Genomic DNA, 26,887 nt, shown 5'->3' with positions numbered 1-26,887 from the left:
TTCTGTACCATAATGGGCAAAATCGTTGCTTCATGCGCCCTCTTCTGCCTCTCATTTGCCTGCCTCACTCTGCTCTTACCATTGTAGCTGTTTTTCCTTTGGAAAGCAACAGTCACTTTTAATAGCATGAGCACCCCTTGAGCTGGATGCTGAATAAACCCCCCCTTTAACCAGTGTTTTCCAATCTAATGTTATTCTGTCTCCACAGACAGGGTAACACTTTTGCTACCCCAGCAGCATCAATGGAATGGTGTTAGCCTGCACACACCTTGTAAAACTGCCTGCCTGCTTCACACCACATGGTTTGCATAGAACAGCGAAGGGTCATGGATGAGCTTGAGTTAATCTTCTTCCTCCCTCTTTTATCCCATAATTGTATCCTTACATCCTTTACTTTAAAACCACTGAAAAAGAAACCAGTCTCAGCCTAGAAGTGTTCATGCTGCGAAGGACAAAAGAAGGCCTTTAATGGTGCTGAGGGTGTAAATTGTCATCCCTGGCAGTGTTCAAGGCCAGGCTGGATGGGGCTTGGAGCAACCTGCTTTAGTGGAAGGTGACAGGGGGTTGGAACTGGATGAGCTTTAAGGTCCCTTCCAACTTAAACCATCCTAGGATTCAGTACTATAATAAAATAACCCCATGCAAAACGTAGCAAATCAATGTCTTAAACCCCAGCCCTAGGAAGCAGAGGGAGAGCTGGCGTTATCCCAACCATGGGGAAACAGGGAATGGGTTATACAACATTCCTACAGGAGGGACCAAGAGCTGGAGGTGAGTGCTGAGTGGAACAGCAGGGGGAGGTATCAGGCCAGCTATGAGGATAAGCAGGCGCAATTCCTTGCTCTGTACAGTCTCAGGAGGCATCACTAAGGTTCCTTTGGGTCTGCGTGCCTCCCGCTCCCTAATTCCACTATGGAGATACCCTCAGAGTGGTTGTGTATAAAGAAGGAAATGGTTTTCCAGGCGATATACAGAGAGAAGCCTTTGTGTCCTGGTCAAGTGCACAGCTGCGCACATCTGTGAGCCCTTGAAAGGACACAGTTACTGGAGCAACGTGTCCAAGGCTTTGGTTTTTGGGTGTCCTTCTGAATGCTGCTGATCTCATCGCCATCACTCAGGTCTGAAGGAGAAAGACAGTGATGCCACATGCAGCCCTCGCAGTGCACGGATGCTCTCAGCAACCAGAGGTTCTGAAGAACACATCTGGAATCGCTTCCAGCAGCATCTGGAAGTTGTCATGAGCTCCAATGAGACACAGTTGTTTTGTGTTGTGGCTCCATATCCTTTGCCACTGTGAAGCTGTCAGTGGCCATTCAGGCTCCTCTGCACATCATCCCTCCACGCTGCTTGTCACCCATAACACTTGCAACGGTTCAGGAAGCATCAGCTTTATCTTTGGCCCTGCCCTGATGGCATCCAGGACAAGAAAACAACTCTGGAAAGTTTGCTGTTATGTCAAGAGGAATGAAATACAAAGGAAAATGTCTCAAATAGAGAGCCTAGAACAATAGCCTTGTAATCTCCATAGATTATCTCACCACCAGCCACAAATGCAGCTCTCATTCTACAGCTTCAATCCATTCTTTCATGAGAAGTCCATCAATAACTCTCTTTGCAGCAGCTCTAAGGTAACATGATGAGATATCCTAGAAGAGGAAAGGGGCAGGACCATGCCCAGGACACACTGCCCCTTTACTATTACATTGTGCTCTCTTAGCAATGTAGAATAGATGGTCTTTTCATGCAAGGTGATCCCTTTTGTTTCCCTCTCTCTTTCCCAGCATCTTTGCTTGCTCCTGGAAGTGAAGGAGTTAAGCAGACTGCACAGTGCATTTTACTCCTAGCACAAAGGGGGAGAAGCTAAGGATTCTTGCTCTTTATCCCAGGGCTGAACTTCCTCTGGAATCGTTTGCATCTTCCCTTTCCGCCTCCAGCAATGCCTCGGAGGTCAGTGTCTTGACCCAGGATGGATGGGATTAGAGCTGATGCCTATTAGGAGTGGGATGCTGCTCCCTGTGCTAACAGGAAGCAGGGAAACATGAGGGGAAAATGCACTAAAAAAGAATAGAAACCCAATCATAATGTTGGAAAGTTCTGGGGGAAGGAGGGAACACGAATGGACATGGGATACAAAAGGGCAGAGTGCTCCAGGGGCACAAATGAGCCGTAGAGAAAACGTAAAGGAATGCCAGAGAAAGCATTAAACCAGGACCAGATTCCACAGGAGCCATCTAAGGCTTCGGCTCAGGCTGCAATAAACAGCCAGATGGCTGCGTATCCCAGAGAGATGCTGCTGGGAAAGGAAATGGAGAGGGAGAGCAGGGTCACTTACACACGACTCTGCCATTCCCAGGGAAAGAGGAAAAGGAAATGTATGTTAAGAGAGGGCTTCACGGCCCCAGCGCAGGCACAGGAGGCAGCAGCAGCCAAAGAATGGGTTTGAACCTCATGTGCTCCCATGTTTTTCTTGCCCTCTTCCCTTCTCATTCTCCCCCACCATTCTTTTCCTCCCTCTCCCATTCTGTTTTCAGAGGCCCAGAGCATGGAGTGGGTTATAGCACCCTGAGCCGTGTATCACATCCTCACATCCTCTCCTCTTTTGGGGCTCCAGAGTCCTTCACAAGGTCATGGTCAAGCAAAGGGGAAGCTGTAAGAAATGAATTTCAAAGCAGGAGGGGTTTGCTGTTGTTGGTTGGGGTTTTAGTGGGCTTTTTAGGCTCTGAGAAGCTCCTTTCCTTTAAATACTATTCTATTACCTGTGCAGGCACTGAGTCCTCAGTTAAATACCAATGGGGGAGCTGTGTTATATAGAAAGTGGCTAAAACTTTGCTCATTAAATCAACACCGAGTCTTTTTCCTTTGTAAAGCCAAGGGCATTCCTAGGAAAACCAGTACCAGAAGCCATTACTCAGGACATACTCGCAGTGGGACTCTAAAGGGCTCACACATAAGGAATACAGAAACATAGGAGATGTTAGCTATGAGCTGTCTAGCAGAGGGAGACACAAGATGTAGGTTGCATTGTCCCTCCACCACCCTGAGAGGTTAATATATCAGGTTGATTTATCCAAGCTTTAAACCACACACACACACATATATGTATATATATATTCAGGAAAGGGGATAAAGGTCTCGTTTTCCTTTTTTTCCTGTTGTTCTGTGCCTTCTTTAGGTTGAATAAGGTATTCTTTCTTCTCAGCTTTTTCTTTTTAGCATCCCTTTTTGTACCTTGTTTTCCCTTCTCCACACATCTGCCTTTAGAAGGGGATGGAAGCCTGCTGGCAGGGAGATGCTGGTAGTACTTCTGTCCCTGGGTGGTTGAATGGCAGGGTGCAGTGCTTGGAGAAGTCAGCATTTTTAGGGTTGTTTGCTTATGTCCTTGCTATGAATCTGGTTTAGAACCTGCTGACTAAGCAGGGAAAATAGACTGGAGCAGGAGGAGGACAACAGATTGCCATTAACACCTTGTTCAAGGGTTTCTTTATACTGAGACTGCTAAGAATCACAGAATGGTTTGGGTTGGAAGGGACTTCAAAGCTCACAGGGAAGAGCTTCTTCCTTACATCTAACCTGAACTTCCCCTTTTTCAGTTTGAACCCATCACCCCTTGTCCTGTCACTACAGGCCCTGATGAGGATTCATCAGGGACTGATGTTGCAGATGGCTTTACCATCACTCCAACCCCATGAGCAGAAGCTGAATACTAAGAGGAGGAATACACAGTTTCAGGGATAAAATAGTAAAGCAGACACTGCAGATATTGTATCATGTCTTTAGTAAGTCCCTGTGTGATAATTCATCTGTAGAAACCCAATTTGCTTTTCTGTCTTGCCTTTCTGGATGCTCTTTTGGTGTCTCCCATGACCCACAGAGCATCCACCCAGTGGGACTGCTGTGCCTCTGAACACCACCACAGTGGGAAAATCAATGGTGTGGGTTGAACCCTGGAACACAAGGCTTTGTATCTGTGATCCCTGTACCATTCCCACTCAGCAGACAGGCACCTCGAAGAGCAGGAGGCCAGTTTTAGTGACTGGCTCATCTTCCAGAGCCCCCAGAGCAATAGCTTTAATAAAACAAGTCATTCAGCCATGAAGATGGGCACCAGGCCAGTGTCCCTTTGCCTCTGTAGCAGCATGCTTTGGCTGATGGCTGAGCAGAGGCCAAAAAAGCCACACCACAGAAAGGAGAATCATTCTTCTGAGTCAAAGCAGCACAGAAAACGTTTGCTGGGCTGCAGCAGTAACTGAGACAAATGCACTTATATCTGCCACAGCATTTGGAGTATTTCATGCTCTACAACAGCTCAGGGTATACAGGCTTCTCAATGGCATTTGCCTGAACTTCCACCCCAGTCCTGCTTCTTAAGCCAGAAATCCCTCCCTGCCTCATCAGAGTCTAAAAGGTTTTACCTACATAGTGGTTGGGGCTGTCCTTGACTTGTTTAATGAGGTGCAGGGTATTTTTATTGCCATCATCTGCTTTGCAGAAGCATCCAGCATTCCCAGTGGCAGCCCTGCAGTACCAGCTGCTGTATGAGGGCAGGAAAATGGGAACAGGCTTTCCCCAAGGAAGTTTATCTGCTCAGACTTGCTGAACTCTCCTTGTGACCCATACACAGCTAGTTCCTTCCTTCATAAAGCCAGGTCTGCTTACATCTTCATCCTCTTGAAATAAGGCCACTTCATACAAGATTAAGCTCCCAGGAAGCATCCAACTGGAAATCAGACCTACATCTTTTCTCATGGCAAACAGGGAAAGGTTTAGGACTGTGACAAGTGATGGAAACTTCCCAATGGATAAGGGCAGTTCATTGGGAGGAACTTTTCAGATGCTCTTTCACACTTCTCATAATGGTGTCATTCGGATGTTACGCTTCAGTCTAAACTGGACACAGTGATGCAAAGCCAAACCAAGCCAAAACCCCAGAGCAGCTTGCTAATATTATACATGGGATTTCCTTTTATTCTCTTGTTCCTTCCAGGAAATTTTATCCAAGGAGATCTGAAGAACACATACACTTTCTTTCCCTGGGGTTTGGGATGGCCAGCAGCAGCTTTGCTCAGGTAACTCTGTGTCCAGGACTCCTGGATGGATCCTTTGGATATGGAAACCTCATCGCTCCAGCACCTGCAGAGCAAAACTCCAAAACCCAAGAAATTGGGGAGCTATCAAGCATGCAGCTCACAGTCAATCTGCATCTGCAGAGTGACTCCGTGGTGTACTACATAGAGTGCCTGAACAGAAACATGCAGTCCCACACCTCTCCAGCAAGGCAAACACTGTCACTGTGACAACGAGCTTGATGGAAGACTATACGTGCAGAAATCAAGCACATTTTAGGTGTGCAGAAGCTCCCAGACATGTCATTGTAAGGCTGGGATCCTTCAGCTTTTCTAGAGGGTGGGGATTGGAACTAGATGATCTTTCAGGTCCCTTCCAACCCAAACCATTGTATGCTTCTGTGTTGTTTGATGCTGGGACATCAAAGAGCAGTTTAAAACACGCTGCATTGGTTCCAGTCTACTCTTTAGCAGCTGCTATGGTTCCCTCCTAGATCCAGCAGCCTCTTGCTGTGGGCATTCACCACCTTGCAGAGCATCATACACTGCCCTAGTGGAAGGTGTCCCTGCCCATGGCAGGGGGTTGGAACTGGATGATCTTAAGGTCCTTTCCAACCCAAACCAGCCTGGGATTCTATGAATCTATGATTCTCTGTTAGTCATCTTTGCTTGGCACAGGTCTCAGAAAGCTTTCTTGCCGTTTCTCTCCTTCCACCTTCAGGCATTGCAGAACCTTCACACAAACTCCCACAGTAAGTGGGCTCAGCTCTGAGATAAATACATCCAGGTACAGCAAAAAAGCCTTTATAAAGCACTTTGTGCTTATGCATGGGAAGCACCAAGAGGATAGAGGTATCTCTGTTCCTCAGTAAATATATTCTTTCTTGTACTGAGGAATAAAGAACCATAGCAAGGAGCAGCAAAGGGAACAGGGCTCTCCCTGCCATGAGTAAGGAAATTCCAGTAATTGAACAGCTCATATTTTGACACATTGAGTTATTAAAGTTTGAGCACTGATGAAATCTCTCTAGACATAGCACTGCTTCCCCAGCGCCAGGATAAACAGCAGAGCTTAGGCAGCCTCATTCTAACAGATACATGGCCATGAAGCCTACAGTGCTGCTGGTGGGGAGAATGCTTAGCCTAAAAAAGAAGGTGGCTCTGAAGGTAACAGCACCACAATGGCTGCACACATGCTGATGGCATGTGTAGCCAGGGCTTAAGGAACTGGAGCTCTTCCATTTGCTCCTGTCTTCACTGAAAGCTGAGGAACCTCCTCCACTTTCTACACCCTGCTGCATTTCCAGCTCTTTTCTGTTCCAACAGGGACTGATGGGGCACTCCCACAAGCCACATTTGGTGCTGCGCATCCCTGCCTAACATACCCTTGGATCTTGGCTTGCAACCTGAAATATGCCATGGATCCCATGTGAAATGTAGTATTTCCAATGACACTCAATTGGTTTTACCCTGCAAATAGCTGGGAGCATCACTGCTAATAACTTAGAATCCCTTGCACGTATGTAGCATCTTTCACTCAAGACTCTCAAAGCACTTAGGAAGAAGCAATTCATTAACCCTGTAACATCCCACTGCTGTAATTACAGCATCTCTATAAGGATTAATTGCATCATCAGTGGCTCTGGTTCCAGTAACTTCACCAACCTGCAGCAGATCTGCCGCAGCAGCCTGTAGCGCAATGCAACAAAGAGCAGCAGCCTTAGAAAGATCCTAAAAAGCTCAGGATGAGGCTCTGGTGAGGGATTCAGGAAGGGAGAATGCATGTAGGGAATTCATCACTGGTGTTACAGGATTTCTGCTTATCTAGAATAGATATATTAATCGCCAGGATGGTTTTGTCCATCACATTCACGTTAGGTTAAAAGCATCCCATGGAAGCCTTGATCGGTGCAATTCCCATAGTAAGAGGCAAGTCAAGGGTTTCAACTTCCAAGCACAAAGTTTATGAAGCAGTTAGGCCACTGAGAAGGCCTAATGATGACTTGGGATGTCTTTAAAATACCTTCCAGGCTTTCAGGTTCACAAAGAAACAGCTCCAAGGAGCATGTAAAGTGCGAAGAGCTCAGGTACTACATTGCATTTGCATTCCAGAGCCCAGGGCATTAGGTGAACAACAGGCACTCTCTCACAGGCACAAAGGGGCCCTTCATGTCAGTGTTTATGAGACACCCTCACCAAGCAGGTTTGAGGATACTTGATGTTTCGTTCTCAGTTTGGATGAAGAGCTGCCTCCCATCTCTTCCTAGTGTTGCATGAGCTTCTTTCCTACCCTTTGATACCTTCTTTCCAGTAACAGCTGTCCTATCTTCCCATACAATTGTGACATTCTGTTCCCAGAGGATGGAAAAGGGGATTTGTTCCTTTAAGAGAGCTTTGCTCCGCACACAATGCTTTAAGGCATCTGCCTAGCTTTCTATAATCTGACAGCTTAAAGATGGAACAACAAGAATCATCACGGCAAGACTTGCCATGTTCTCCAGCAGCTCTCAAAGCAACGCAGTGCTCTTCAGCACCATGTAAATGGGAAGTCTTCAGCATGCACTGGGATAAAAGGACTTGCAGGTCATCACAGAGGTCAGAAACACAGGAATAGAGCCTGGTAGCCAGACAGTATTTTCCTTTCCTTTACGTGTGCATCAAAGTGCTTGTCTAATGTTCTAGTGTGTAAGAAGTGCCTGCACTTCCCACCTTGCTGCTTGCTCTTCTCTTTCCAAGCCCACATACCATCAGGCTGGGTCAGTACCCAACAGAGGAGGGACACGCCACAGCAGTGCTTGAAATGCTACCCTTTGAGATGTCATACCCAAGATTTTCCCAGCAATAGAAGAGTATTGATGCTGAGTTACTTTCTATAGTCAAGCAAAACCCACACAGCAGTAAGAGGCCGAAATCTTAGCAGGTATAATTTAGCATAGTTTTATTGAACCCAGAAACTACAGACCAACTTAGCCCCGTCACAGCTGGGATAGCAAGAATCAAAGGAAGTGTTCATCAGGGACTGTAGTGATAGGACAAGGGGTGATGGGTTTAAATTGAAACAGGGGATGTTCAGGTTAGATCTAAGGCAGGAGCTCTTCCCTGTGAGGGTAGTAAGGAGCTGGAACAGGGTGACCAGAGCATGGAGCAAGCTGCTCTAGTGGAAGTTGTCCCTGCTCATGGGAGGGGGTTGGAACTGGATGATCTTAAGGCCCTTTCCAACCCAAACCATTCTATAATTCTATTTAACATGCATAAAACCATTAAGATCTGAAGTTTAATCATAATAGAAAGGTAAGCATCTTGCTTCAACATTTAAGCCAATCTTTAGAGAAGGTCCAAAACACACTGGGGGTGAGATTTTCCCCACACACTCACTCTATTGCCTAAACAAAGGAGAGACAGGTTATTCTATCAAAGCTCTGCCCTGTGCTGTAGGAAGAGCAGAGCATGTTGTAGCAGTGCTTGGACCTGAAGGGCAACACTGTTAGAGTGACAATGTGACAGAGAATCAGCAATGAAAGCGTTAACCCAAGTCTGGGTTTGTATTGCCACAAAGGCAGCAGAAAAGAGGGGTGACCTCTCGGGTTGGGTGGTTGAGAAAGCACCAGTTGTAACTTCAGCTGTATGGGTTATCACTGCTGTGAAGTTTTAGCATGCTTCATCCACCAGATCCTTCTGCGTGGAGACCTCAAAGCAGCCTTCCAGCATCTGAAGGGGGCCTATAGGGATGCTGGGGAGGGACTCTTCATTAGGGACTGTAGTGACAGGACAAGGAGTAATGGGTTAAAACTGAAACAGGGCAAGTTTAGATTGGATATAAGGAGGAAATTCTTTCCTGTTAGGGTGGTGATGCACTGGAATGGGTTGCCCAGGGAAGTTGTGAATGCTCCATCCCTGGCAGTGTTCAAGGCCAGGTTGGACGAGGCCTTGGGTAATATGGTTTAGAGTGAGGTGTCCCTGCCCATGGCAGGGGGGTTGGAACTCGATGATCTTAAGGTCCTTTCCAACCCTAACTATTCTAGGATTCTATGATTCTATGAATAGGAAACCAATGAGTGGCACCAAACATGCTGTTAATGAAAAGCCAAACCTTCTCCACACTTGGGCTCACAGTCAGCAGTTCTGCAGGGCTGGGTTAGGCTGCAGACCAGCCCACAGCAGCGTTCAGCTATGAACGATGTTCAGCCAGTATTAAAGCCCTTGTTAAGAGCCATCCACATCTTGTTTAAACTTATCCAACAGCCTGCTCCTGCTAAGAAACATTTGACAGGGCAGAGCTCTGTCAAACAGCTCAGAGGTTGTGGCTGCTGTCGAGGGCACCCAAGTCAATGTTAAAAACATAGAAGGAGCATAGAGCACACTGTGAAGTCAAAGATGAACTAAAGCTGCCTACTGAAACAGGCCCCGAATTCCCAGCTCATACCAGAATTCACAGAGCACAGTGTGTCTGTTGTACAAAGGATGTGTGCCTCTTGCAAATGAAGAGGCATTTCCTATGTTTACTATTCAGGTCTATTGTTTGGTACATCAAAAAGAAATGATCACGCCGGAGGAGGAGAATGTTGTTCTGTTTTACAGAGCTAAAGCTGTCAGTATTGGGTTTTGCCTTGATACAAGCAAAGCAAAGAATCCCCATTCAAATCAAACTCCATTTCATTGCTGTTGTGGCATGTGGGACAAAGCAACAAGTCAAGCTAGAAGAGAAAAGGGATGAGGAGAGTAAGGCACAGCACAGTGGGCACATCTCCCACACTTCGGGTTGCCCCAAAGCTAAGAAACCCACAGAATCTCCTTGTCATTGCAAAGCTTCTCAACATCCTCAGATGTGTCCCCACCATCAGAAGGACATGGAGCTGTTGGAGCAAGTCCAGAGGAGACCACAAGGATGCTCAAGGGTTGGAGCACTTCTTGTATGGAGCCAGGCTGAGAACACTGGGGCTGTTGAGCCTGGAGAAGAGAAGCTGTGGGGAGACCTCATAGCAGCTTCCAGTGTCTGAAGGGGGCTACAAGGATGCTGGAGAGGGACTCTTCATCAGGGACTGTAGCAAATAGGACAAGGGGTGATGGGTTCAAACTGAAACAGGTGAAGTTCAGGATGGAGATAAGGAAGAAGTTATCTCTGCGAGGATGGAACAGGTACCTCATGCGCTGAAGAAGTCCTTGACTGCCTGCTGCCAGCAAGCACTGCTGTCACACCGGGTGCATTCTTCACCTGGAGACCTGACCACATAATTATAGCCTTAAAAGGTCAGAATTTAACCGAACTCCAGCAAGGACGGGTGGGCAACAGGTTCTGCAGCATTTGTTCCTCATGGCGATGAGGAAAAGAGCTTTATTCAGGAATTCATGGATTAATATACAGAAGACAAGACATTAAATACATCGCATGGGACATTCTCCTCCCATTTTGCTCCAGATTGGTGCATGGTATGGAAAACTTGCTCTTGTTTAAGTGGCTTGAGAAATTGGATTCCTTTGCTGCTGCTTGTTCTTCCTTCATCTCTTCTAATTGTAATAATGATTTTTTTGGGTCTGCAATGCATCTGACCTACTTGCACACTCTCCCTACCCTGCTGTTCTCTTCTGTCTCCATTCCCTGTGAAGTATCTTCATTCTCCCTCCCACCCCACTGCCTTTGCCATCCAATGTCTTCCCAGAAAATTAAGATCCTCAGGCAAACGAGATGTTTTGATTCTCACCACCTAGTGAATGCTGGAAACCACATGCAGGGATTCTTCCCCTTTAACCAGTCCAAGCATTAACCTTTAGCAGTCCCAAGACACTGTTAGGCTACATGGGATTTGATGAAGTGTTTGAACCACAAGAGACCTACAAAACGAAAAGAATTCCTTTATTTAATCAGCAAAAAGGGAATTTGGCAATTACAATAAATAAAAAATAGAATAATAAACCAACTTTGATTCAGGGACAGAAGGAAAATAGCTTTGAGTAGTGGCAGGGGCATCAATTGAGGCAAATGATACACTGAGCATCCTGAATTCTGTCTGATAGCGCAGGCATGAGGGTTTTCATGGAGAATTTAGAATTAGGGATTACAGTGCCTGCTCCACTATGGGGTTAACAATTTTCCTCCTCCCTCAGCAATATTAAAACACCAGAAACACTGAATATTGTCAGGCTCTTAGGGCTAGATACGACCTAAAAGAAATCATACTGGGATGGAATCTTGAGCACGTAACATGGGAGCTTTGTGAACGTTTAAACTGAGAGCCAGGACACTTCAACTCTGGTACAATCCAGAAGGGAGGAGCCTGTTTACACCTTATTTTCTACTGTAGCTACCTCCATTGTTATGACTTTAAGTTTTTTATCTGAGTTGGAGATAATAGTGCTACACGAGCAATAAATAGGGGCCTAAAAGGATGCTGGAGAGGGACTCTTCATCAGGGACTGAAGCAATAGGACAAGGGGTGATGGGCTCAAACTGAAACAGGGGAAGTTCGGTTACATCTTAGGCAGAAGCTCTTCCCTGTGAGGGTGCTGAGGCGCTGGCACAGGGTGCCCAGAGAAGCTGTGGCTGCCCCATCCCTGGCAGTGTTCAAGGCCAGGTTGGATGGGGCTTGGGGCAAACTGGTATGAGGTGTCCCTGCCTGTGGCAGGGGTTGGAACTGGATGAGCTTTAAGGTCCCTTCCAACCCAAACCAGTCTGGGATTCTATGAATAAAACCAAGGAAAAAGCAGCTGATTGTACACAAAGCAAACAGAAGCAATGCTGATGGGGACCAGAGTGCCACGGCACAGAGGATCTGAAAACAGCAGCACAAGGAAGTTTAGATGCAACCTCAGTTTGTGAGGCTGTACCTCTGGCACAGCATGGAGCAGTGAGATGGGAGAGGGTCTGAGTCTGCACAAAGCCAGCTATGACAGATTAACACTGAAGACATCGTGACAGTTACTATTTCTGCTCACACCTTCATTATTTTCCACCTTCTACCAACTCCACTCATCCCTGCAGATCACAAGAGGCAAGAGCAAAGCAGCTTTTGCATCATTTCTGGCATACTCCACTTGGAAACCAGTAGCAGGCATTTTGGCTCCAGATTCATAGGAGAGCCAGTACTCCTGCAGACTTTGCATCATTCTGTACCACACTTCCCTTCTAAATCTCCCCTCTATCAGTGTAAACCCCTTCCCCCTTGTCCTGGCACTACCTGCGCTTAAAAATACTGGAAGATTTGGGAAGAGCAGCACAGAATCCTTGACAAAGCTTGACACCCCCCCTCCCCAACAGTCCTAATTCCTCCTGTGTGTGTCAATGCTTCTTAACTCGCTGCTTCACTAACAGTATTCCCCATTTGCTGCAGCACAGGGGAGATGTTCTGGGTACAAAACGTTTAGAGCCAAGCAAGCAAAGACAAAAGGACAACAGGAATCAAAGGATGCTGCATCTGGTCCAAGAGCACAGGGGCAGTTAGCGTTTCAGGAGTAAATTGCAATAAATGGCAGGTACTGTGGTAGTTGGAGAGCTGAAAACCATATTTCCTGTGCAAGCAGCATTACATAAAAGAACTTTGTTTAAAGGGACAACCATCCTCTCTCTGTCCTTTTAACACTTGTGTGACAAACCAGCAAGACACCCTGATAGTGCAGCTTTACCCCCAAATCCGTGAAGGGATTTTTCTGGATGCCAAGCCAAAGTACAATGAGGATACATGGCCAGATTCAGAGTCTGTGTCTGGCAATGCAAGAGCTGAATCTGGACCTCCCACAGTTCAGGTCAATGCTTGCAATCACAGAATCCCAGCCTGGTTTGTGGTGGAAAGGACCGTAAAGCTCATCCAGTTCCATGGCCATGAGCAGGGACACCTTCCACTGGAGCAGCTTGCTCCAAGCCCCTGTTTCCAACCTGGCCTTGAGCACTGCCAGGGATGGGGCAGCCACAGCTTCTCTGGGCACCCTGTGCCAGCACCTCAGCACCCTGATAGTAAAGGATCCCTCCCTTTCAATGCCAACAGCCCCCTCAACACACACACACTTACAAGAAGGGGTGGGAAACTGGGCTCAAGCTGCTCTGATTTTCTTGACTAAAATTCCAGTGAATCATCTCTTGATTCCATCGTGCGGAATCCTGCAGATGTGATGAGCAAGAATCCAGAGGAATGCTGTAAGATATCGTTTTCTCCCTCCTGTCCTCCATACCACACATGAAATGAATGTACTGGGGGCCATTCACAAACCCCACCATTCTAATGAACAGTGTATGCTGTCTTGTCAGATACCTCACAGAGACTGCAGAGCTTCTTCATCCCAGAGTAGCGCTTCTGCTTGCACTGTGCATCCAGTGGATTCATTACAGGTCTCATTCCCACTGCCCATCTTGCACTTGTCAGAAGAACTGCACAGAACTCCCCTAGAAATGAGGAAAAAACATATCCTAGAATAAGCAGGCTTAAAAGGAAAAGCAGCTTTTGACTGGAGTATATACGTCTAATAGCTACTGATGATGCTAAGTCATGGAATCTGATGCTAACAAAAATTAGGTATCCCCAGAAGACACACAGTAATAAATGTTCAGTGCAAATTCAGCTCCTGAAGCTGCTGAGAGAATGAAGAATGACTCAGACCCAGGCACCTTTTCGTTTCAGCTGCAAAACTGCTCAGGCTGCTGTGAGGCTGCTACAAAGGTAAATGGGGGGGACAAGCAGTGCAAAATGGGCAGCTACAGCCCAGCCAGCAGCATCCTGTCCAGGTCCATGATGAAGGCTTATGGGGAATAACTGCCAGGAGGATTCCTGTCTTAATTCTTGGTTTATAAATGCATGTTTTCAGCCCATTGATGGAACAGGGATCGATTCTACTCTAAAGCTCCTTGTTGCTGTTCTTCTCCCATCACAGCAATCCTGACGCATAACCTTATTCCCTGTTGTACTTCTATTTATTAATGCCACTGCAAACCCTGCCCTCTGGGCAGCAATACCTGGTGCCCCCCCTTCACCTCTGAGCTGAGAACAAAGCTGTTATGCTGTTACCTTCACAGAACGTTCAGCAGCCCCAGTAACAGAACATTAGGCAGCAAACCTCTCATTTATTAAATAAGTTGGGATGTGCTTTCTGTTTCCTGACGGGCACATTTAATCCACTTGTGTTTTCAAGGTGTTGATGGCACGTGGCCCTGCTCCAAAGACAGCCTGAGAGCTTCTGGAGCACAAGAGGTCTCAAAATCACAACACGCCACCGATGATGCAGCACTTTTAAACAGGATTCCAGATGGAAGGAGGTGCTCTCCCTATCCACCTCCTGACAGAAGAGCCCAGCAGGTGAAACAGACCTACAGCTTTGAGTTGGCAAGTCAAGTGTATGTTAGGGAACTGTCCTTGTAAGGGACAGTTCTTATCCCTTTCTTGTTTACTTGCCTTCAGGCCATGATGCTTGGCTCAACTCTCAGTCTAGGATGCTCAGAGGGAGAGCAATCCCATAAAAGCATTGCAGACTTGACCTAAGGCCAATTTCTCTCCAGTGTCAGTTCAATCAATCAATGAAGGAACCTTTTAGCTAAATTCCCTGCTTATTTCTCATCCTTTGTCTTTCCTCCTCATTGCCTGAAGCCACCCTCAACCTTCCCCTTCCTGCTGGTTGCAGTGCAGCTCTGATCCACAGCATCAGTTCCTGCAGAGAACTTTACTCATCCCTTTATTGCTACACCCCATAGCATCTCACATCTGCTCTTGATAGAAGGAACTGTCACAGCTGTCATCATTAAAACAGCTGGATTCATTACAACAGCTGGAGGGTGCTGAGGCGCTGGCACAGGGTGCCCAGAGAAGCTGTGGCTGCCCCATCCCTGGCAGTGCTCAAGGCCAGGTTGGACACAGGGGCTTGGAGCATCCTGCTCTAGTGGAAGGTGTCCCATACCTGTGGCAGGGGTTGGAACTGGATGAGCTTGAAGGTCCCTTCCAAGCCAAACCAGGCTGGGATTCCAGGTTATACCTCCTGTGCTGGGGGTTAAGCCACTCTCTAACAGAGATGGAGAATCTAAGACTGAAAATGCAAGACACTGTGCACTTCTTACAAGGCAGTTGTCCAGCTTGTGGCAGCTAAACCTCAGGCTTGATCCAATCTGCTATGCGCACTCACTTCAGGCAATGCAGAGACATGAACAGAAACAGACAGCTCTGGCCACACACAGTCATAAATATGCAAATTATTACACAACCTAATTTGCATTAAGTATGATGGGGTGCAGCACCAAACCGGTCACTGAGAAAAGGAGGCAGGGGCTGGTGTACCCTGCATGTTTCCTTTCCATCACTGAGTGCTTCCAATACTCTCCTCCAGCTGAGGAATAGTGCTGGGTTCCAGGACATTGCCCTATTACCCTCAGCCCTGTACCTTTACTCTCTCACTGGTGTGCTATGATCTTAGCAAGTCCCACAAGTGCTCAGCATGTGCTAAGTCCCCTCAGTCTTGCAGCCCCCCTGCTTACATGAATTCATCTCAACCCCTTCCCATAGAGAGAAACTGTGTGAACTGCAATAACAGTCCCACCTCCCTTCCCACCAAGGTCCCAGCAGCTAGAAGCTGGCTCTCATGGAGAAACAGGCATGTGATTGACCCAACTAGTCACTTGACTTCACAGATGCTTCCTGGCACTATAGCTCCAGGAACATTTCTGAGACTATAAAGGAGGGATTAAAGAGCAAGCAGTCAAAAGAGCAATTTTGCCCTATCCCAAGCACAGCACCACATTGCACGCTAGGAGAAATCAGCCCAGTACCTGGCAGACTTCCATTTGCACTCATCGGAGCGGATGTGACCGTCAAAGAGACAGGCTGGGATAGAAAGTTCTGTTCTGCTCTGCTTGTATTTAGACATAGCTGAACTTCACATAGTCCCGGAGACTATGTGTGTACACTGGACTGGTACCATTCCGGGCTTTAGAAATGAATTCATGTGGATTTACAGTGTTGTGCACATATACAGAAATGTTGGGTTTGTCCTATATGAATCAGGAGGATTCTCATACCTAAAGATTCTAAAAACCAAAAATAGGTGAAAAACTTGAGCCATAAAATACAGTAGGGACAAAACCAATCTCCTATCCGTGCTGAAAAGGAGCTGTCTGATCACAAAACATGCATTTGGAAACAGTCACAGAGGGACCAGCTGAGCCATCAGCCCCACTGAGCCTGTATATCCATTGCCAAGAAAATATACATTTATTTCCTGAAAACATGAGTAGGAATACTGGTAAAGACAGAGGCTTTCTCTCTGCTCCCCCAGAGCCCTCTCAAACATGCCAGGTTTGCTATTGAAGGTACTTGGATGAAGACTCTTACCACTAACATCTACCTTGGGGAAAAAAGCCTGACTTCAGTTGTCAATAGCAATGCTGCCATCAGCTTTAAGAGAGGCAAGATACCAAGCTTGGCATCTCAATCCTAACTGAATTACTGCAGTAAGTAACTGAAATGAAGATTAAGCTAAAACCTCAAAGAGCAGCTAAGACCTGAGCAGCCTTCCAGTGTCTGAAGGGGGCTATAACGATGCTGGAGAGGGACAGTTCATCAGAGACTATAGCAATAGGATAAGGGGTGATGGGGTCAAACTGAAACAGGGGAAATTCAGGTTGGGTATAAGGAAGAAGCTCTTTACTCTGAGGGTGCTGAGGTGCTGGCACAGGGTGCCCAGAGAAGTGGTAAATGCCCCATCTCTGGCAGTGTTCAAGGCCAGGTTGGATGGGGCCTTGGGTGACATGGTCTAGTGTGAGGTGTCCCTGCCTATGGCAGGGGGTTGAAAGTGGATGATCTTAAAGTCCTTTCCAACCCAAACCATTCTACGATTCTACGATACTAAAGCTGAAATTAATGAATCTGATTGCATTTTATGATGCTTTTTTCTGGATGTCAAACTCTTGCTTTGTAAAGATTCTGATAAATGAGATAATCTTTCTCTGCTGCAACCCCCTGAAGCACCAGTCCAAATTCAACACCCTTATTGCACCAGAAAGGCTTCACCTTTCTCCCTGGGTTATATCTATCCAGGAAACTTAATCTCTAAATGGTGGCAGGAATTGCCTCAGTCGTGTCCCAAATCTGGCATGAGGCATGACTAATGCTTGTGATGTGCCCTGCAATACTGGGAGGAAAGGTTCTATAGGAATGCAAAGCAGCTTTCAGGAACAGAAATACATTGTCTCTCACTCTTCCTTTTCCCCATCTTGTTTTTTTCCTTTCACACTTCTTTGTTGTGGTCCCAGCTTGCTCTGTGAACAGTCATGTACTGTCTGGCAACGGCATCAGCATCCTCTCAAAGCAAACATCTAAAGCTCACCAGAAATCTCCAAATGCAGCTGATTGTCTTAGATATTTATCATTTCACTCCAAGAAAAATATTTACCAGAAGCAGAACATGAAGGAACGATACAGTGTTATGTCCCATGAGCATCTTCTCAAAGCACAGCTGATAGAACTAGCTATCAACATAGCTGCTCTCTACAGCTCCTCTCAGCATCTGAGTCATCTTTCCGTTAGCATCCCTGGACCAAAAAGGGCCTCCAACTGTTCTAAGCCAGGCAAAATCCCCTTCTTCACTTTTCCTTAGTGGAAAAATGATAGCAGAGAAACAAAAGAACACACGGAACAAGCCCTGTGGATCAAAAAGTCTTCACACGGGAGACAAACAACCCTACTCTTGATGACAAATAAATACACACCAGTTTGAAACCAGAAACTCAGGTCTGGAGGAACTGACACTTCCACTATTGCCATAGTGGCCGTAATTCCTCCCTCTCATCCTTTGGGAAAGTTTTCTTTTCCTGAAAGCACTGGCTGCTGAGGTGATCAGGGCCGAGTGACCTTCAGATCCCACATGGAAAGGGCAGACAAGCCCTGTGGCATGCAGCAGCAACCTCTAACTGGCAAAGGCTGAAGCAATTCGCATCAGTCCTTTCCTGTTTGGGTGAACTGGATAGGAGGGCTCAGTACTTTGCCTTTGGGTTGAAGCGTTTCCTGAAGAGCCATTAAGGTTTTCCAGAAAATCAACAAGAGCAAGGAGGGAGGAACAAGAAACAGGGAAAACGTTCCCTTTTATTCTTTCCTTTCCTAAGCAAAGCTGTTGAGACAGAAAGGAAAGGCAGCAGCTTCAAATCACAAGCCACAAGCTTGGTGGGAGGCAGTTAAAGGGGAAATGCAGCACCGAGTCAAGACCTTTCTTTGATCTCCACTTTTCCCAAGCTGCATTCCCATCTCCAGCCCACCATTTGTTTTCAGTTAAGACAGGCAGAATGAAAACTCCTCTGCTTGGGAAGAGCAAACAAATCACACAGTGACACACAGCCAAAATAAGGAAGAATTAAAATCTCAAAAGAGCTGATGGCATCTAATGAGGAGGGAAAGGCTCATACTTGGGGATGCTCTGGGTATCTTTCATCCAGGAATTTCAAAGTCGCTCAAATCAGTGATGGGTAGATAGGGATCACCTCCTCACCCATTACTACATGGAGCCAGCAAGCTGGTGCCCCAAGGTTTTATCAGCAGTGAGTGTGGTCCTGGCCCATCCTTGATGAACTTGACAGGTTTGACAGGATTAGAGCAGTAGGTTGTAGCACACACCAGCACATTAAACCCCATGATTTTGCCCTGTCAGCACTGTAATTGATGTATTTTCTGCATCCTCTGTTGTTTATTAGCCCACACAGCTACACTCTTCCCCACTTTAGGGGACATGGTGCAACATGTTCATGATGGTTGAAGGAGGTGATCCTGCCCCTCTACTCTGCTCTCGTGAGACCTCACCTGGAGCATTGTGTGCAGTGCTGGTGTCCTCAACATCAAAAGGACATGGAACTGTTGGAACAAGTCCAGAGGAGGCCAGGAGGATGATCAGGGGCTGGAGCACCTCCTGTATGAAGACAGACTGAGAAAGTTGGGGCTGTTCAGCCTGGAGAAGAGAAGCTGCGTGGAGACCTCATAGCAGCCTTCCAGTATCTGAAGGGGACCTATAGGGATGCTGGGGATGGACTATTCATTAGGGACTGCAGTGACAGGACAAGGGGTAATGGGTTAAAACTGAAACAAGGGAAGTTTAGATTGGATAGAAGAAGGAAATTCTTTCCTGTGAGGGCGGTGAGGCACTGGAATGGGTTGCCCAGGGAGGCTGTGAATGCTCCATCCCTGGCAGTGCTCAAGACCAGGTTGGATGAAGCCTTGGGTGAGATGGTTTAGAGCGAGGTGTCCCTGCCCATGGCGGGGGGGGTGGAAGTGAATGATCTTAAGGTCCTTTCCAACCCTAACTGTTCTATGATCCTATGATTTACTGTCTCCTGCCACGTGGAGCCCCATCCCCATCGATGTTCTCAACTCCGGTTCTGTTTGTTGGCATCTGGCACAGCATATGCTGACACAAAGCAGCTCGCGTGTCTCAGAGCTATTGTTCCAGACTCTGCACGTTTACAGTTACCATCAGTTACTCACAACAGGCTCTGAAAATGTTCATTGCCACAACCAAAGAGTCTTCAGATATTCTAAGGCTCACACCTCAAACTCCCGCATGCTTCCAGCTTGCTTTAGTCACCCAGTGCATTAGCAAACAGTGCTATTTAACCACTCAGCATAGCTGGTGTCACCAAGTCTTCATGTAGATCACATACTACACTTTCAGTGTCTCACAGGTGGAAGTGACAACCAAAAAGCATCAAATCCAGCTTGTGGAGGAGTTGCTGTGCCTCTGGGCCCACGCCAAAGGCACCAAAGGAATAAAGGAGGATAGAGCCAGGACATGGCTGGTGTCTTCTTCCAAGGAACAAGGGGTAGGACAAGAGGAGACAGTCTCAAGTTGGCCAGGGATGTTTAGGTTGGAGATCAGGACAAACTAGGACAGAACAGGCTGCTCAGGGCAATGGGGGAGTCACCGTCCCTGAAATAGCTAAAAGACACATAAATGTGACATGGTTTAAAAGACATATAAATGTGACATGGTTTAAAAGACATATAAATGTGACATGGTTTAAAAGACATATAAATGTGACATGGTCTAAAAGACATATAAATGGGAACATGGTTTAATGGTGATAGAGGCAGTGCTGGTCTAACGGTTGGACTCAATGATCTTCAGGTCTGTTCCAACTGGTTGATGTGATGATGCAATGTACACCTGCAATCAGAGTTTTAACCTCTGTGGCCACGAAATGGTGTGGTTCTCAGGAGGGATTTTCCACATTGCCTACAGTAAAACCAAGTCGTGTGTGAGTGTGCTAATGGTGGCATAACCCTTCCCCCTCACCTGGAGTATTGTGTGCAGTTCTGGTGTCCTCAACATCAAAAGGAGATATAGCTGTTGGAACAAGTCCAGAGGAGGCCACGAGGATGATCAGGGGACTGGAGCACCTCCCATATGAAGGCAGGCTGAGAAAGTTGGGGCTGTTCAGCCTGGAGAAGAGAAGGCTGCGTGGAGACCTCATAGCAGCCTTCCAGTATCTGAAGGGGGCCTATAGGGATGCTGGGGAAGGACTCTTCATTAGGGATTGCAGTGACAGGACAAGGGGTAACAGGTTAAAACTGAAACAGGGGAAGTTTAGATTGGATATAAGGAGGAAATTCTTTCCTGTTAGGGTGGTGAGGCACTGGAATGGGTTGCCCAGGGAGGTTGTGAATGCTCCATCCCTGGCAGTGTTCAAGACCAGGTTGGATGAAGCCTTGGGTGAGATGGTTTAGTGTGAGGTGTCCCTGCCCATGGCAGGGGGGTTGGAAGTGGATGATCTTAAGGTCCTTTCCAACCCTAACTATTCTATGATTCTGTGATGGTGTGAATCTGTCAGCCTGCAGGCTTTTGAGTGAGTTGCTGCTGAGATGGTGTATCAAAGGGAAGGCTTTGTATTGTGAACGGGGCATGCAATAGCGTGTCCATGCATCCACATGGCCTGCGACCAAGGTAAAGCATCCTTCTCTAGCTGGCACTGACACAGTGGAGGCACAGTGTAGCAAACCAATTAATGGCTGTAGTAAATCAATTACAGCACCAAGCAAACTCCAGGGCCTCTTTGACAAGCGTTTGAGTGCTCTTCCCTGACAAGAACGCCTCAAAGGCTTCACACAGCCTCATCGCCAACACACCGAGGCCATTGCACGCCCCACCAAGCCCCTCGCTCAGCCCCAAACAACCCCTCTATTGATGTAGCATATCCATTATAACCCTCCAAGAATCAGAGAATGGAGAGTTTTGCCCATTTCTGCCATTTATTCATTAAACTGTGACCAAAGGAGGTTGGAGCCAGGCTTCCTATGGATTTCAGGGGAAAATGAAATGCTTAACTGTCCCCGAGGTTGTCTGTTGGATGGAAGGACACTAATCCAGCTGCAGCCTTAGCTCTCCATAGTGATCCTGTGTTACTTCTGATATGGTTTTGCTTCATCTTTTCTAGTAAGCATAAAGTGGTAAAGCAGGTGGAAAAACGTGTTTGCTGGTGTGGCATCACATGTGCGATTCAGAGCTGTAGTTCAGTGGTACATGGACATGGTAGTGGTCCCCCAGCCACGGCCCTGGGATCCAGTTGTAGGAAAGGATGACAGAGATTGACTTACTCCTGTAAGTTGCTCTTAAGACACAAGGATGAATGAGGACAACCAGTTTTGCTAAAAGTAACTGATGGCAAGGTGTGAGGCTCTTAAAAGCGGCTCCAAAACTGTTGTTTCTTAGAGAAAACCATGTTAAATCCCGTGTGTGTTTTGTTACTTGAGAAACGTTTAACACCTGAAGACTAAACAAGTCTCTACTAACCCTAACCCTAACCCACACCACCCATCACCGTTACCCTCCGTGTTCCCCATCCCTGCCGGCCGGAGCTGCGCCCTCCCACCCGCACCAGCCCGCCCCTCCCCGGCGCCGGGGTGGAGCCAGCGAGCGGCGGCAGCGCGCATGGGCCCCGCAGCCCTTTCTCTGAGCCGGGCAGCGTGTGCGTGTGTGTGTGCGGAGAGAGGGGACGGGACGAGACCGGGAGCGAGCCGGACGCCGTTTCCCCTCACCCGGCGGTGCGGCCTTTCCCCATCGTCTCCTCCCTCACCTGCGGCGGCCATGGCGGCGGGACGCGGCTGGTAGGCGGTGGTTGGAGCGCCCGGGCTCGGGCCCCCCCCGCGGTGTAGTGGAGCGAGGTGAGCGTGGGAATAATAATGTGTGTGTGTTTGTGGGGGGTGGTGGTGGTGTGGGTTTGTGTCGCGATAGCGGCCTCAGTATCGCGAGGGCGACGGAGAGGGGATGGGTGAGGTGAGGGGGTGCACGTCGCAGGCTCGCCAACGTTTTGGGCCGTTGGAGGCGAGGGATGGGCCGGTACCTCAGGGGCCGTTCTCACGACGGTAAATGACCCAGCTGGTTTTAGTTATTATTATTATTATATTTATTTGTCGTTCGGCGGCCCCCCCCTCCCGTTTTCCCCTTTTTCCCCGCACGCCTTCAGCCCCCATCCTTCCGGGAAGGTCTCGGAGGTGGATCAATTCCCTTCTCTCCAAGGAATAATGTAGGGAAGAAGGGATCATCGGGATTCCAGCCTGCCATGCCTCTGAGGCGTGGGGAAAACGGCGCTGCGCGCCCCGGTTAGCGTGCAGCTGCCGCCCGGCTTTGTGCTTGGCCTCCTTCTCCATTGTCCTTTGTGGTGCTTTCAACAAGGCTCTTTCAGTGCCCTGTTAGAGCTTGCGAGGTGCGGTGAAGGGCGGTGGGTCAGCGAGGGTGCTGTGCGGGTGACACGGGTGCTTGGAAGCGCTGTGGGAATGGAGGAGCGCCCAACAGGCGTGTCAGAGATGTGTGTGTGCGCGCACACGTGTGGATACGGGTTTATGTGCGAGATGTTGGTTGTCTCCCACCAGATTGCAGTGGGGAGGTGATGGGGAGGTCATAGTGAGGAGCGGTCCGTAACGCATCTGGGCTCTGGGCGAGCAATGGCTTCAACTTGAGACGAAGCTGAATTAAGCTCAGTTCTGTGTGTATCACTGTTTCCCTTCCTCACACTGCTTCTCCTCTGTGAACGTGTCTCCTACCTCCACCTGGACCGGAGCGATGGCTGGGGGGTGTGAAGGTGATGGGAAGGAGGCATTTTATGTTGTGCCTCAGTACTTTGCACGCAAGATCGTGCACAAAGCAGCACTTTGGACAGAGGCTTGGACTTGGGTGTCCAATTTGTGGTGTTGGTTCATGCTGGCTTTGGTAAGACTGGAATTCAGAGGAATGGGTGGAAAGGAAAGAGAACAAAAGCTTAAAACATGCTATAAACCTCAAGTGTATTATCCATAGGTGACCAGACATTCCTCTTTGACATGGAACAGAATAAGTTTCCAAGACTCTTTAAAGTGTATCTGTTTTGAGGTTGGAGTATGGGTTTAGAAACCTTTTTCTGTGTGACAGGGACAAATCCAGTGCACATGCTTGTGCAGAACTGTGCGGTATCTTCCCTGCTGCACAGATGTCTTTTCATTCCAGCTTTGCAAAATTAGGTTAGCCTTGAGTGAGCAATTTATTTTGACTGGTAAGTAAATTGTTACGTATTCCTCATGGTAAAAGAGCAAGCAAATAGTTCCTGTGCTTGCACTGAGTTATTTTCATGAAACTATTCGGGGAAAGAACAGACCTGAAAGGGTTAATGTGGTATTGATACCATGCATAATGTACAGAAATGGTACTCTATTGCCAGAAGCAAATTAGTGGTCAGTCTTTAAGCTTGTGGTCATAGCCTGGGCTTTGTTTCAAGTATATAGGTCAAGTGTGCAAAGAAACAAAGAGCATCAGAGGCAGGTCAGCAGAAATATCAGTGGGGAATTGTTTTGCCTTGTGGACTTTCCCTATGGTTTGTAGCTGGGATGTTGCAGTGCTTTTGTGCGCCTTGCTGATGGGTTGTGAACTATCAGCATCCCAGTTCTGAAGAGTCTGTTTTTCTGTGATGGAAAGGGAGGGAAAAGGTGATGTTAAGGGGGAATCTAACAACATGGGGAATAGTGCTACTTTGGCCATTTTCCCTTGGGCTTCTGATTCTTTTGTGGACGTCTGAAAAGGAAATGTCATTTTGCTGTTTGACTGCATTGTTGTGCCTGAAGTGTCAGACCACACTATGGGGATGATTCCAGTCAACTTCCCCCGTTTCAATCCAAACACGTCAACTGCTGTCATATGTTTATACAAGAATTCAGTGTGCTTTGCAGGAACCCATTCTACATATTTCCAAAAATAGGTGGTGTTTTTCATTGTTATGGCTGGAAGAGTTTGTATAGGAGACAAAAAATGGAATGGTTTCCCTTGGCCTTTGCATCCTCCTCTCCACAAGTACAAGGAAGATGTTGGCGTCTTCAGGATTATGTTTGTTTGCACTTCCTCTCACAATATTCTTACCTGCATAGTTCTGTGTGATTCCAGCGGTTGGGACCAAGGCAGGAGCTGTTGTCTCATAGCTCTTGGCTTGATACCATTTTGGCTGATTACAGGGTTAGGGCAGAAAGGGAAGAAGCTGTAAAGAGCTGCAGGAAAATGAGTGCATTTTACTTGCAAAGCCCTGGACTAATTGCTCTCGTGGCACGGTAAATGTGGGTGGCTTCTGTCAGACAGTGTGTGCTCATGCAGGGCCAGCTCCCTCCCCAGTTCCAGGATCTGGGTTTCAGTGGGCTGCAGCAGCATCTCCTACAAGCAGAGCCTATGAGCTTCGTGATCAGGGGATTTGATGATGAGCATGGTAAGGCCGAGCCAATAAGGGAGACCCATTCTCCTCCACATCCAGACCCATTCTCCTCCACCCATGGTAAGGCTGAGCCAATAAGGGCCCTGAGAGACCCATTCTCCACCTCCAGACCCCTGACAGACCCATTCTCCTCCACCAGATTCCTGCAAGGGTTTGAACTTGAAGATGAGCACATGCGATGTCTGTGCCTGTCTCACTGAAAGTTGTTGGTTTCCCTGCTTGGGTCTGGTAGCTCTCCTCAGGATGTCTGCTACCTTAATATGAAATAAATCAACCGAAAGGTCTGTCAACTTTTAAAGCCCACAGCTGTTTTCCTTGGGAAAAGAAGTCAGTTTGATGTCTGGGTCACCGAGTCTGGTCAGTGGGAGCCTGTGGATTTCTAGAGTGATTTCTATTCTGATGCTAATCCCTTGCACAGGCTGGCTGTGCGCTGTTAGCCAATGCGAGAAAGGGGATATACATACTGAGGACGCTCAAGGGAAGCCATTTGGTTTAGTTATTGTTATGCAGATGGAGTCTTCCAGCCGACCAGAGTTTGGAGAATCACATAACCTGAGGATGTAATGCTGCGGGTCAGCAGGCGTGGAGCAATTCTGGGCCAGTTTGGTTGCAGCTGTTTCTTCTCAGCATGAATTCGGGGGGCTTTTTGTTTGATTTGGGCTTGTTGGTTTGTTTTTCAGCCCATGTCGTAGCTGAAAACAAATTGGTGCTTGACAATTAGAGTTGGGAAACTGAAAGTTTCCTTGTGTTGGGTAAAAAGTGTAGGAAGGCAGCAGAGTTGTCGCTCCATTGACATAGCTATGAGCTGCTCAGTTGGGTCCTACCTCTACTTCTGATGGGGACTTGCTGTGTTAGTGCATTGCCTCAATTTCTGCTGTGTAAAACACTTCAGACTGTTGTGTAGCCTCTGTGGGAGGGCTCATAAGTGTGTAAAACCAGGTAAAATGTTTTGGTTGTACTCAGCAGAGTTTATTTGTTTGCTGTATATTTGTTCCCTAGAGGTTGTTTTAGAAATAGGAAGCACTGGAGTAACGGCAAAGAGAAAGGAATCCCCCAGGTTAGTCTTATTATGTGTGATGCAACTGTATATGGGTTTCCCCCTTTTAAAGATTCCAGCTAACATCATGGGGGCTTCTGCAATCTGTTATTAGGGTGGGCTTGATGTTCAGGTATTAAGAAGCCTTTCTATGCTTTAAGTGTTTTTTTGTGTTGCTGGAGTCCAGAGTAGATCAGCATAGCACATTTTCTGTCTCTCTCGTGTTACATGCTTTGGAAGTGTGCAAAAATAATTAAAAGCTGCCCTTTAAACTATTTAGTAAATTGGATTTGCTTTTACTAGCAGTGGCACAGAAAGTTAATCGTGTTTAAGCTGGTGGTGACTTTTCCAATCTGATTTTACCTGGCAAGAAACTTTGCTACCCAGTTGTTAAATGCAGTTAATGAAGCGCTGATTGTTTAAGCTGATAAACCAATGCTACCATGTTTACTGGAATCCCTTTGGTAAATATGTATATGCTTCCCTATGTTATCATCCTGCTTTTTGATTAAACAACCATCAGACTTACAGTTAGAATCTATTTAGATGCTATTGTCAAGTGATGGTTATGACATTTAACTGTTATTATCCCCTGGATGTACTTTGGCTCTGTCTTGGTTACACATGTGTAATTCTGGAGTTCATAGTGTCATCTCTGAGTCAATAGCTGAGAATATGGCTCAGCAGCTCCTGTCTTTTAAGCTGTGGTTTCGAAGATAAAACTCTGAGCACGTCCTGTTGATGTGGCTTGAAGTCATCAGCTGTAGCAATAGTTCAGCGCAAACTACTGATCAGTGACTCATTCATGCTCCTGTCACGTCAGTTTCTTTGGCTTGAAGTCCCTACTTGAATCAATAGTTCAGCGCAAACTACTGATCAATGAATCATTCATCCTCTTGTCACGTCAGTTTCTTTTGCTGATGGAGAAGCTGGAGTTGCTGCCCCTCCATTCCCTTCCTGATGTGCCCAGTGCTTTGCTTGTCATCTCGTCCCTTGATGGTTGCAGGTGAAAAGCATTGATTTAGCATATCCATTATAACTCTCCAAGAATCAGAGAATGGAGAGTTTTGCCCATTTCTGCCATCAATTTATTAAACTGTGACCAAAGGAGGTTGGAGC

At 47.2% G+C, this 26,887-nt stretch overlaps 1 protein-coding gene and 1 long non-coding RNA gene across 3 annotated transcripts in view; one reads left to right on the top strand and one right to left on the bottom strand.

The window, feature by feature from the left end:
* The window catches only part of ZBTB44 (zinc finger and BTB domain containing 44), a 398,215-nt gene that overhangs the window by 313,455 nt on the left and 57,873 nt on the right, over window positions 1-26,887 (top strand). The gene's annotated exons all lie outside the window — the stretch shown is intronic.
* Window positions 4,955-22,184, bottom strand: LOC133220463 (uncharacterized). Of its 2 annotated transcripts, none has more exons than XR_009727740.1 (3): window positions 22,081-22,184; window positions 13,304-13,434; window positions 4,955-5,143 (listed from the first exon to the last, which is right to left on the bottom strand). It is a non-coding gene; the product is annotated as an uncharacterized LOC133220463 (long non-coding RNA). The 2 variants fall into 2 exon arrangements; XR_009727739.1 differs by having other exon boundaries at window positions 4,955-5,130.

Source organism: Neopsephotus bourkii, unplaced genomic scaffold (assembly GCF_033783945.1).
Source record: "Neopsephotus bourkii isolate Nb327-2 ecotype Australia unplaced genomic scaffold, CSIRO-AGI_Nbou_v1 NB_1433, whole genome shotgun sequence".
NCBI lineage: Eukaryota > Metazoa > Chordata > Aves > Psittaciformes > Psittacidae > Neopsephotus > Neopsephotus bourkii.
The sequence above is the reverse complement of the archived record's forward strand: the minus strand, read 5'-3'. Positions and strand labels throughout refer to the sequence as shown.